General features: G+C 35.1%; 1 non-coding gene across 1 annotated transcript; it reads right to left on the bottom strand.

Annotated features, from left to right (window-relative positions):
• Positions 1–9428: 9428 nt before the first annotated feature.
• LOC145141711 (small nucleolar RNA R71) lies at positions 9429–9535 on the bottom strand. Its single transcript, XR_013722906.1, has one exon. It is a non-coding gene; the product is annotated as a small nucleolar RNA R71 (small nucleolar RNA).
• Between the last annotated feature and the right edge of the window lie 231 nt (positions 9536–9766).

Below are 9766 nucleotides of genomic sequence, written 5' to 3'. Positions count from 1 at the left end.
TTTCAATTATGGATTTAAAGTTAAGTGTATTGCTATAATTATAAACTAAAATACATTGTTATAATAAACTAAAGTACATTGTTATTATTGTTTAAGTATCGAATTGTGTTACTATTTTTTAGGTTGATAGGTTGTGTGTGCAAGTTTCTACCCTGGAACAACAACAAATGGAAATGGTTGAGGATGATGGATATGTCTGGAAATTAATCCCGTGGTCCCCCGATAATCCACCCGAGGACGATTGATAAGTATTTTGAAACAATTGAATTTGTAATTGATATTGTTTGTTTGTTTTGCTAGTGCTTAGTTTGTATGGTATTTGGAACAATTGATTTTGTAAACACTTGGTATTGTTTGTGTGTATTGTTAGTGCTTACTTTTGTATGATATTTTGGATAATTGAATGAAATGTATCGAACTTGGTATTAGGGACGTTTTTTGGTGTATTTTATATTGTTTTTGGGACAAATGTGAATTGAATGTGGTATTTGACAAAAAATTGGAAATTTTTAAAATTTAATTTTTTTTTATATAAAACGAAGTTAGCTGCAGAATAGCTACAGATTTCCGTAGCTATTTAGTTCTGTAGCTATTCCGTAGCTATTTAGTTCCGTAGCTATTCCGTAGCTATTCACTTCCGTAACTATTCCGTAGGAAATCCGTAGCTATTTATTTCCGTAGCTATTCCGTAACTATAGTTGCTACGGAAAATTCCGTAGCTATTCCGTAGTGATTCTGTAGCTAATCCGTAGCTATAATTTAGCCACGGGCCATTATGCTACAGCCAATTTTCCATAGCAATTCCGTAGCTATCTGCTTATAGCTACAGAATAGCTACGGATTGTGCTGTAGCTATTGCACCAATTTTCTAGTAGTGTAACTAGACAAATATTTGTGCGTTGCGCATAATATGTTAATCTAATGAAAATATTGAGAAATATATGTTATTAAAAATAAATATATTGTTTTTATTAGATTTGAATTAATAATCGGTACACTAAACTGTTATAAAAACATTATGATTATTTTAAATATACGATAAAATATGTCAATATTACGCATCAACTCAATAGCCGTTATGAACATGTTGCAGATTAAAATGAAAATATATTTAAATTATATTTAACTTTAACTATTTTTTAAAAATGGACATTGTGTATTTTTCTTTTATATTTATTTAATATTATGATTTATGTTTTGAATTTAACACCATATTTAAATTAAAAAGTTAAGTGTATTAGATTAATAACTATAAAAAGGATTTTTTCAAAAAAAAGTTAATATTTAGTTTATAGTTTGAATTTAACACCATATTTAAATTAAAAAATAAAATATATTATGTTGAAAAGTTAAGAATTGATATTGAAATAAGAAAAAATAAATGATTTAATATATTAAATGAGAAGTTAAAAAGCTAAATGTTTCAAATTAATATGGTTAAAAAAAATAATGTATTAATTAGAATAATAAAAAGGTTAATATATTCGTTATAATACATCTTTTATGATTATAAATCAAATTTAAGAACAGTTTTATGAGGATCAAACAAATAATGAATAATTTCATAACCATCAATTATTATTATTTTTTTTTGATAAAATAACCACCACTTGTTACCCAAAAAAAGCAATTCACAATATCGAAATCTAGTTAGAAATGTAAATACGTCTAAATTAAATATATAAATATATGTACAAAAAAGTTATTTACTAAATAGAATTATTGAAGATCCTAAACAAAATTACTACTTTTTGTCAGAAAAAAAAGACTAACTTGACGTTTAAAAAAACTTATTTTTACTCATTTTGTAAAGTGTCGCTGAACACTTTAATATACATAATGTTAGAAATTTGGGGTATAGAAAAGCTTGGAATTCTGAGAATTATGGTATCACTTTCAGATTAAAGTATTTGGGTGGTACTCCCAATCTTTAATCGGATAAGACTCAGAAATTGAGAGCAAGAACATAAAATATGGTTGTTATGAATTTCGAATGTACCATCAAATGAACACCAAAATTAGTTAAATACATTTTCCATCAGAAAACTGTCAAAAGATAGTTGTATGTCTGAAAACTGTCACAAAAAACAGTTTGATGTCTGAAAGTTGTCACTAATCCGAGTTCTTTCTATAAGGGTCAAAACAAAGTAAAAAACCGGGTTTATTTCCAAAATTCAGATTTCAGCTCGACCACAGCCAAGGGCTCTGCCCCTTGGACCCCGCTCCCAGAGGCGCTGCCCCTGGACCCCTGTTCGTTCAGGGCTTCGCCCCTAAATGACAGTCTACTTTGAATCTTGAATAAACTTAAACAAGTGTGCACTCCGCCTCTTCCTTATTTGTTTAATATTCATCAAAATTGATTTTGGTCAACAAGTCAATCCATTACACTTAAATACACATTGATGACATAAAATCATCAACACATAAAATCTATCGCTTATAAAATTTGGTGCATATGTTAACCTGTGAGCAATTTAAAATCAAGTTCACTGAAGAATATTGTTCTACACTAGATATGAATTAGTTAGAATTCGAATTTATGCGTTTAGAGCAAGGGATAAGACCAGTGCAACAGTACACGATCAAATTTAATGAGAAGATGAGGTTTGCGAAGCATCAAGTGGATACAGAAGACATGAAGAATGATCGTAAAAACTCCAATTGCCTCTTTTTGCAAGTAGTTAAAGCAGCTAAAAAGCGAGAACTCAAGTAATATTGTTCCCATTATATTTTAAAGGCTATTTATGCGGGAAACCTGAGCATATGGCAAAAGATTATACCGAGAGAAATGGTACTTGTTTCAATTGTGGAGATACTGTGCATATTCGTCCAAGTTGTCCGAAAGATGAAAATTGAAGATCAAGTGGGTGGATCGTGAGTTGGTTGGGGAAATGTATGAGAGGAAAAAAAGGGGAAAATGAGGAAAAGTGAAGAGTCGTCCCTTCCAGATTACAATAGAGGAAGCCAAAGATAAACCAAATGTTGTGTCAGGTACTTTTATCCTTAACTCCAGGGGCGGAGCTTCAACATATGATTTGGGGGGCCCAAAATTTTATATTTTTTGGTCTAATATGTATAAAATGAAAGTATAGGGAGCTATTTGTAACAAAAAAATTAGGTGCCCCCCCCCTCGCCCTAATAAAGCTCCGTCCATGCTTAACTCATTAGTGATACATGTATTATTTGATTCATGAGCAACCTTTTCATTTACGTTGACCTCGTTTACCCTTAACTAACTACCTTACTAACCCCGACGACTAAGAGTATTATGGTATAGATGGCCGATGGGAACTAACCTAACAACAAGGGTTGAGATAGAGTTATTTGAAAAAGGTGTTAGGTGCTCGACGAGGACATATCAAAGGGATTAGACGTAAGCCTTCCGGTAGAACCTCAAACTATTGTGAGGGAGAACCCTCACAACCACAACAAATGGAGGTAAATGTAACATAAACCAATTTATTTTTAATTTCAAACTCTCATATAAAAATTGATAAATGCATTTTAGTTTCGTAATTTTGATACTCGTTGATTATTTGGTATATTTTTTGGTAATCGGAATTTGGTTTATGTTCTTACTTTGGTATTTTAGTTTATGTTAGTTTGATATCTTTGGTAATTGGAAGTTTGATATGTAGTTTGGTATATTGATAACTTGATAGTTTTGAATTTTGTTAGTTTGATCTATGTTAGTTTGGTATTTGGTATTTTTAGTAATTGGAAGTTTGTTATATAGTTTGGTTTATGTTAGTTTGCTATTTTGTATTTTTGGTAATTGAAAGTCTGTTATCTAGTTTGGTTTATGTTAGTTTGAAATTTGCTATTTGGTATTTGGTATTTTTGGTAATTGGAAGTTTGTTATATAATTTGGTTTATGTTAGTTGGTATTCTGGTATGTTGACAATTAGAATGTTATTATTAATGTTCATATTTATTTTGTAGGTGGACAATCCTGTTGATGCTATTACAAAAAACCCGACATATAGCAATAAACTTTTTAAGCGATTTCAATCGATATCGAAAAAGGTTGAGGCGGAGGTGGCGAAAATGAAGAGGATACCGAAGGTGATGATGAGGAGAATGATGGGCCCGAAGACGGCAATGATGATTAGTTACTTTATGTTTAGTATGTTGAAAGTTTGTTAATGACTAAATACTTTATCGTCAAATTTATATTAAGTATGTAATGGATTTTTATTAATCAGTAGTTTATGTTGACAATGTGGATTATGCATTATGTATTTTGTACAATTTTATTACTGCAATCTATAGATTTTTATTAAATACTTTAACCGAATTATTTAAAAATATAAATAAATAAATAAGGGAATTACCAGCGACACTACTTATTATCGGTGACATATAGCGTTAGCAACATGCAGTTTCAGCGACGAACATTGTGCCGGTGATCGTTAATACCGACACCACCATTACCGACGATAAGGGCTATTAGTGGCGACCGATAAAAGTGCTTTAACGACGACGCAATAGCGGCAACATGTCGCCAGCAATACCTTTAGCGGCGACATTTGTCGCCGGTAATACCTCTATTTTTTGTAGTGTTAAAATAACACATGACTAAAATTGATAATATTATACATTTCAAAACACACACACACATACACACACACATATACACACACACAGATAAGTTTCGTTGAGATTCAAAATAAAATAGTGTAACATCCCAAAATTCAAAACCAAAAATTTCATTTTTAATTTAACAATTATAAAACTATTTGTCTGAAAACATCATAGAAACAACTAATATCCAAAACCAATGTATCAATAGTCAAAATCATGTCACGATAAAACAACATCAGAGTATAACTCCCAAGAATCTCATGTGCGGAAATCATGATGTGATGCGCTGCAATTATGCCGGCTCCTTTCCTTTCGAAGAAGTACCTAAAACCAAAACTAAAAACTGTAAGCACAAATCTTAGTGAGTTCCCCCATCATACCACATACCATACAATAAACATATTGTAAGGCATATCTGGGTGCCCGACCTACCCTGCTGAGAATACCTGGGTGCTCAACCTACCCATGTCAAACATACCGGGGTGTCCGACCTACCCCTGTCAGGCATACCTGGGTGCCCGACCTACCCATGTCAGGCATATCTGGGTGCCCGACCTACCCTCTGGTTTATTTCACCCGGTTACGGGGACTATTTCACCCCTTACTACTACCACATATAACATAACATAAAGATACTCTCAGGCATATCTGGGTGCTGGCCTACCCCTTCGGTCTCTTTCAATCGGTAACCGGGGACTATTTCACCCCTCCTACCACTATCACATAATATCATATCATACTAGCACATAAAGCATAACAAGTAGTGGTATACCAGACAATTATCACAAAGACATCTATCTCTACTATAATCACCTACTAGTGGGCCAACATTGGTGCCTTAGACCCACTTCTACTGGAAGGTAACTCACCTCGATAACTGGAAGTAGCTGCAAAAACTCCAGTTCCGGATATCACCCGACTCAAGCCCCTATACATAGAAGATTTCCTTTAATTCCCTTTTCATACTCATAACCCCTTAAGGGTCAACTTTGGTCAAAGTCCAAGTCAAAGTCAACATTCTGGGTTGACTCAACTCGGCGAGTTGGTCCATCAACTCGCCAAGTTCCATAAATCATAATCCTGAAGTCGCGATACAACTCATCGAGTTTCTCATATCAACAGAATCGGGACACCCCGACCCAACTCGTCGAGTTCCTCTATGAACTCGTCGAGTTCTTCAGTCTGTTAAGCTTTCTTAATGGATTAAGCCCCTATCCTTTAGATCTAAGCTCCATACTTCATATACATACTGAAAATGTCTTTTAAGGGTAAAGTTTCCAACTTTACCCGCTAATACCCTTCCTTAATGGATTTAGCTCAAACCCTAACTCTTTAAGACCTAGATCTTGATCCAAAAGCCATTAATACTTCGAGCTAAGGCATACAAACTGAGATCTATACCCTAGACACTTCATAAACACGTAAAGTCTCTGACTTTCTCTCCATGCATGGCCTTTTCGAGCTTAAAAGGCCAAAATGATACCCTAAAGCTTGCATAGGTCTTCAATGGCCATAAAGTTTGCACATTTATGCCATGAAAGCCCTTCAAGGCTCCAGATCTGAAAGTATACTCACTTGGGACGTCCATTTCCCAAGGATCATGCTAGTTGGACCAAAACCCAATAAAAGTGATTGGAAAGAGATCTAAGTAATCATTAAGCAAGTTTGAGACTTGCTTGCCAGAAAAAGATGAGAATGAAGTGAAGTTGTTGAATCTATAACCTCCTTCTTGAGTCCTCAAGCTTCTCCTTCTTCCACAAGCTTCACACAACCAAGATTTCTCTAAAAAATGACTCAAAACTCTCAAAAGTGGATTAGGGTTTCGTGGCTAGGGTTTGGGACAATGGAGGTTGTAAATAAGGCCAATCTTTGGAGGTTAAGGTGTTTAAATAGGGTGCAAAACCCTGAAAATTAGGGTTTCATTCTGTCAGTCCTACTCGTCGAGTTGAGGCTCTCAAATCGTCGAGTAGACTTCCCATCCCACGTCCAATTTCTATCCCTACTCGACGAGTTTAGGGCCTCCAACTCGTCGAGTTTCTATACAAAAACGAGTAAATTTTAATTAAATACATACCAAGAACCGGACGTTACAAATAGAGATCTTTAGATTCAACCTCAGTCACATAATTCACATCCGTCGCTCTAACCCTACGACATATTAGTGAGGCAAGTCAGTTATAGTCATAAATGATTATGTAGCCCCGCGTGTTCCTTTCACCTCCGCCACCTCCCCCACCACCACAACTGCCCCCAGCACCATCACTACCACCACCTTTGCAACATCCGACCCCACCACTGCCACCTCCGTCACTTATACCACCACCACCTCTGCCACCACCATCTTTTTTGCCACTAATCTTTATAATCATATATGATTACTCAATCTGTGAACAGACATATATGTATAATTTTTTATGATTAGTCATATATGTATAAACATATATAATCACATATGATAATACATGATGTTATTAGGGCCATTAGTGATATGTGCATATTTAGCTATATATTTAGTATAGATTTTTATTATTTATTGGCTAATTATTTGCAATTTATGGACAAAAGGTGCTTAATTGTGTTTAAATTGTATTTTCAGTCCAAAAGATATGCTCAGAAGCAAAAGGACGCAGGAGATGCATTCGGAAGCTCGGGAATTGAAGAAATAAGAAAAAGAGCCAAATTCATGAAGTACTCGGCGAGTAGGGACGTCTACTCGACGAGTAGGCACGAATGTTCTCGAAGCAATACACAAAGTCCTTGCCGCATACAAATTCTACGAAGGGACTCAGCGAGTCGGTGTGCTACTCGACGAGTAGCCTCTGTTTTCTGAAAACTATAAATAGAGGTGAATTCCGAACCAAAAACTCTCTCTGGCATTTTGTAAGATTACTTGGCGACTAAGGAGACTGCTAGAGACCTGAAGAACGTGAGAAGAACCCTAATCCTCAATTCTAAGAAGAATAAGGCAACTTAGGTTTAATTTTCCACTTACCTTTGAATAGAACTATGTTAAACTTGTTTGAATTCATTTTTAGGTTTTTATCTACTGTAATTATGAACTAATTTCGTTAGTTTCTGTTTAGGGTAGACAAATTTGCTCCTATGGATTAATTTACTCTTTTGATTAATTGTTATGTGGTGAATCTTATTAAATTAAGCTTGTTAAAGACCCTTATGCATTAACCATAACTATTTTCTGTTAATTGCTAAGTAATTAAGCTGCATGAACATATCTTAATTGTTTATCTCATATGATTTATGTGAACACATTGCTATATGCCTAGGAATAGTGAATATGAAACTAGGACTAACTAGAGAATGAGTATATTAATGTATGAGCTTGTATGATACACCATCAACAAGAGGTTAATTGAATCACCAATTTAATTAGCTAATTACAAGTCTTATTTAACCCGAATAATTAAACTAGGGAATTTATTAGTTTAATCACTTGATCACTGCTTAAATTAATTTATTTTCTAAGGATTGGTAACAACGAATGTGAATCTAATCACCTTAGTCGGTAACCAATAACAATTAATCCATTGCATTACCATAAAAACTAACCATAGGAGTAAATGAATCGAACCTAAACAGAAACCCTTTTGATCATTGAATTTAGTTGGTTTTTACGTGTTTTCAGCTATTAGTTGATTAGTTAAGTCTAGTTAAGTTTCTAGTCTTGCAAAACTAGAGAAAACTCCTCTATTTTACTAATTGTTATAGATAATTCTAGAAGTTAGATTAATTTCCATTCCCTGAGTTTGATACCCTACTTGCTAATTCATATTACCAATTGACAGGTCCACTGCCTTTTGTGTGTCAAATTCATAAATTAAAAGTAGGATAAAACTAGTTAGTTTAACACACTTCAAGTTTTTGGCGCCGTTGCCGGGGAACGGTTCAAAAAAAAAATCTAATTTCTAGTGTTATCGATCGTTTGTGTGAGATTTATCTTGCACAAAGTTACTGCTTTAGTAATTCAGTTATTAGGATAAGTTTTTAGTTTTTCTGTTTTTAGAGTTTTTGTTTAATTTTTGTTCTGTTTTAGCCTTGAACTCGCCGAGTGCAGTCGAAGCTACTCGACGAGTCCATCGCTGAATACATAGTTTCGTTTTTAGCTTATTTTTGTTCTTTTTATGTGTGTTTTCTTTTCTGTTTGCAGTTCGTTTATGACCAGAGGAGGAGGTACACCTTTGGTTCCACCACTTGAAGACCCGGAAGCAACTTTGAAGAAAAACAAAGGCAAGACCGTAGGAGAAACCGCAACATCGAAGAGTTCTCCTTTAAAGAATCTCAAGTCTGTATTTAGTAAGAAAAAGAGCAAGAAAGAAGGGGAATCCAGCTTCTCTTCAGTAGCAGACGAAGACCCAAGGAAGGAAGAGACCGAGTACGAATCTGAAAGGGAAGAAACCGACTCCGAAGAAGGAATCGATTTAGAAGGCGAACTAGCTGACCCCATGGCTAACATCGATGAAGTTCCCATGGGTGAATGGAAGAAAAGGATGCGTGACGACACTGGCCCGGGACTCGTGCAACCCGCGATTCCCGCAACTGCCAACTTTGAACTTAAAGGCCACATACTTGCTCAACTTAAGGAGATTCCATTCTACAGGAAGGATCATGAAGACGCATACAAGCATCTTGACGAAGTCAATGACATAGTCGACTACTTCAATGTCCCTAATGTGGCTCGCGACACTGTCTTGCTTCGTATGCTACTTGTCACATTCAAGGAAGCTGCAAAGGATTGGCTGAAATCACTTCCCCCAGGATCCATCACTACATGGGATAAAATGAAAGAAGAATTCATAGACCAGTTTTGCCCTCTTTCAAAAATAGCCAAGTTGAAGAAAGTCATAGCTAATTTTGAACAACAAGCTGGAGAGTCACTATATGAGGCGTGGGAAAGGTACAAAGGCTTACTAAGGAATTGCCCACATCACGATCTAAACAGCCAACAAGAAGTCTCCATTTTCTATGATGGAGTAAATGTGACAACTAGGCAACTCCTTGATTCGCAAGGACCACTCACAAAGAAAGCACCCCCGGTGATAAATGCCCTAATTGAAGAATTCTCTAAACATTCTAGAGAATATCATAACCCAAGAAATGACTTGACTCGAGGGGCGGTGAACTCTATTACTGATGACATGGCAACAATGATGGCAAAATTGGAAAG

The sequence above is a fragment of the Lactuca virosa genome, chromosome 9 (assembly GCF_052849685.1).
Source record: "Lactuca virosa cultivar CGN04683 chromosome 9, Lactuca_virosa_CGN04683_v6, whole genome shotgun sequence".
Taxonomy (NCBI): Eukaryota; Viridiplantae; Streptophyta; class Magnoliopsida; order Asterales; family Asteraceae; genus Lactuca; species Lactuca virosa.
This window is presented reverse-complemented; position numbering and strand designations above follow the sequence as displayed.